The sequence below is a fragment of the Callorhinus ursinus genome, unplaced genomic scaffold (assembly GCF_003265705.2).
Source record: "Callorhinus ursinus isolate GAN/ISIS: 27379988/994484 unplaced genomic scaffold, GSC_fseal_2.0 scaffold132, whole genome shotgun sequence".
NCBI lineage: Eukaryota > Metazoa > Chordata > Mammalia > Carnivora > Otariidae > Callorhinus > Callorhinus ursinus.
This window is the reverse complement of record NW_027397194.1, coordinates 542,590-546,140: the sequence shown is the minus strand read 5'-3', so window position 1 is coordinate 546,140 and position 3,551 is coordinate 542,590. Positions and strand designations below refer to the sequence as shown.

Below are 3,551 nucleotides of genomic sequence, written 5' to 3'. Positions count from 1 at the left end.
AGCAACAACCATCTTAAACCTTTACTTATCCTTAATTACTACCAAGATTCAGGAGACTTTGTATTATTGGGATGTTTCATAGATATGGACTTCTTTTAAAATAAAAACAACAATGATATATTGGTATCTTAACAACGATAAGGTCGGCATAATTAGAAGCTCACAAATAACAGACGTAGACAATTCTGTGATTTTTGAAATGGAAAACAAAGTACAGGGTCTAATCTAATTATTAAATAAATATACAGCAGGGGGGACTAGATAGGGGTCTGGGATGGCAGGGGCACGGTGGCTTTGTGTTTCATAAAAATCTTGCTCTTATACTGCTTCCTCTAACATCTTTCCAAAACAGTCTTAACAATTGTCATGTAAATGTATCATCTTTTAAAATATACTGACTTTTAAATTTTTCCAAAATGTTCATCTTTTGGAAAATATGCTAAGGAAGAGCAATTGCTCCCCCAGCTTTTCTTCCCTTAGTATGACCATTAAACAGTTCAGGAAAAAAATCGGGCAGTCTGAGACGCCAGCCATTCAAGATACCAATGATTTCCCAGAAACAACTTTATTTAAAGTTTTTCTGGATGTGATCACATGTGGTAAACCACTGACTTCAGGCAACATGTGATTTTAGCCACCCAATGATGTCTACCCTACCCCATCTCATTCCAAAGGGTTAACGCCTTTTGGGAGATTCTTATCACAATGCTTCTAAGGTAACAGGGACTCAGTTACACTCTAGAGTCTGCTCTATAAGAGGACTTCTTCCTATTGTGAATTCATCTATTACTCTGTATTACTCTTCACACCTACACAGCCATGCTTCTTTTCGAGGATGTTCCCCCAAGACCAGTTATGTATAATTTTACCAAGACCTGTTTGCAATTACAATGCTGAACACGGCTATTTTATCATTCTTATTACTCTTGATAATATGAAAGCACAAAACACCCTAAGGGGCAAATACTAGTTAATTGTGAAAAGACAACATGAGAATGTACCAAGTCCACTGGCTGCAATAGTCTCTCCCACCACCACTTATGTATGTCATACATGATCAAGATAACAAAAGTTTAAGAAGATGACAGGTATCATGATTATTAACACAACCATGACAAAACAGTTTGATACCAATCTGACATAAATTCTTAATACTCACAACCTGTTTGTTGCGCTCCATCTCTCTGCTATACTAAGAATTGACTCTCCCTCCAACTCCTCTTCAAGGTACTGCTTCCTGTAAACTGTAATTGGCTAGTTATTTATTCGCTCTATCTACTTAAACTCTTCAAAAGCTTAAGTATGACTTAGCCCACCAGTGGGCAAACTAATAAATACTTGTGGAAGAATGTGAAACCTTCACAGAATTCTAACGGTGTCTTAGATTAACTCAATTCTGGGGTCGTCAACAAAGCTCTTTCCACTTGTTCAGTAGGCAGTGGGAAGAATTTTATCAAGTTAAGGGTTCTGGGGAGAGAAAAGGGACAGAGCTGGATATGGTGAAAATGGAACCCCTATATTTTGAGTCATTGCTCTTCATCAACTAGTGGTTTCCCCATTAGCAAAATAAGCAGGGGTTAGGTAATCTTGCTGTTACAAAATTCTGGGACTTAATGTGGCTTATTTTGCCATATAAAATTTAAAATATTGGAAATAAGCCACCTTTGGCCTAAAGTGCTTCAGTGAGCTGTAGTGGAGTCCGAAATCATGATTCTGCTTAACCAGTTATCAAGTCCTGAATCTGTTCCCTCCTCTCCTGAAGTGGATGCACGGTTGTGGGGATCAGCTGAGATGTTGTATGTTGAAGCACCAGTGTTATTTCCTGAGTTTATCGGGAGGAGGCAGAGATTTAGAACAGACCATTCCTCTAACTATTGCACAGACTCTGTTACTCCTCCTTTCCATTTCTCTCTTCAAACTTCTCACCCCAGTCTCATCTCCCTCCTTTCCTGTCTGCAACTCCTTGTCTTCTAGGTCATCCTCATTTAGGAGATGGGGGGAGGGGACAAATCCAGAAACAAACAAAAACAGTCCATAACTCTTTAAACTCGAGTAAATACTTTTGTTAAAAAGGGAGATGCTACTTGGTTATTTATGAAATTAATTCAGATAAGTTCTTCTTCCATTTGAAAACAAGTGGAAATTCTCAATTTAGTCTATGTATTGAACTGGGACAAAATTAATATTCTGCCAAGGACACCGGGCCTTACTCCCCTTCTCTTACACTTCAGGAATAAAGCATTAAATGAATGGATGATCCATAACTTTCTAAGAAAATTCCAGTTTTCATCTTGCAAAAACCTACAAAACTAATCTCATCTGCTTAACAGTTAACCCCTGCTAGACATCCTTCAAGTTCCCTCCGCCTGGACCATTCTTCATGGCTTCCTCACTTCTGTCAGGTCTCCGGTCAAAAGACACTTCCTGGGAAAGGACCTCTCAGACCCACCCCATCCCTCTCGCCCACCCCCACCCCCGATTTAATATACCATTCCTTCTCCCTCGCCCACCTTAATACACCAGTCGCCTCCCCGTCTCCTACTGTGTATTCCCTTCATAAGATTTATCACCGTTTGGCATTTTATTATCTATCCGTGTGTTTTCCTTGTCTGTCTCTTCGCTAGAGTATAAGCTCCGGGAGGGCAGGGCCACTGTCTGGTACGCAGTGGGATCCCCAGCATTTAGAGCAGGGACTGAGGCACAATAGGTGCTCGGGAAATAACCAATATTGTCTCCAGTACTCAGAGACGACGTGCCGGTTTCTCCAGAGCCGCAGGACCCGCTCTCCCCCAGCCCAGCCCGACTCTGGGTCTCCACCCACCTGGACCCGATCCCAGCTCGCGGGCTGGTCCTCCCACCTGCCGGCCACTGGGACAGCTCAGCGTGTCCGCCACCCGGACCCGGCAACTGCAGTTGGGCCCTGCGGCTCCGCTCAACCGTCCGTCTCCGGGGCCCCCCACGCTTCTCCGCTGTCCCAGGTCGCCGCGCCCGGGAGTGGCAATAACGGCGCCACTGCCTCCCGCGGCGCTCGCTCCGCAGCCGTTAGCGCCCCGCGCTGCTGCCAAATGCCAAGGATTCTTTTGGAACGGATCCGCTGATGGGGTAGTAAAACGTGACTCGTTTATCCGGCTCCCTCCGGAAGGGAGACGCGCGCTCCCCCCGACCACGGCGACCCCAGCCCCACTTCTCACCCACACACCAGACTGACCCCCGCGGGCGGCCGCCGCACGACCCCTCCGGCGTCTTCGGACGCAGGCGGCTGGGAACCCTTTACGGGGAAACAGTGCTGGGCCCCACCATCCTCCAAGTCGCCGTTAGGAGGGTGTTAACATTTCCGCTTTAAGAGATACCCGTCCCCCTCACCGCCCTCTCGCCCCCGAGAAGGTGCCCCCCAGAGAGTCGCGCGGGGCGGGCCGGAGTGGGTGCCGGGAAGGCGGACGGGGGTGCGGGGGGGGGGGGCAATTCCTGGTAGTTCTTTAGGCCCCTGTGGCTGTTTTCTGATGAAAAACCCAACTGTCTTTCTTTCCACCTCCCAGAAAGGACTCTTTCGA

The 3,551-nt window shown here is 46.2% G+C and overlaps 1 long non-coding RNA gene across 2 annotated transcripts in view; it reads right to left on the bottom strand.

Annotated features, from left to right (window-relative positions):
* The window catches only part of LOC141371934 (uncharacterized), a 50,003-nt gene extending 46,695 nt beyond the window's left edge, over positions 1–3,308 (bottom strand). For both annotated transcript variants that reach the window (XR_012377285.1, XR_012377284.1), the window contains exons 1-2: positions 2,822–3,308; positions 1,160–1,237 (exon numbers count right to left, since the gene is read on the bottom strand). This is a non-coding gene — a long non-coding RNA (uncharacterized lncRNA). The remainder of the gene's footprint in view (positions 1–1,159; positions 1,238–2,821) is intronic.
* Positions 3,309–3,551: the final 243 nt, after the last annotated feature.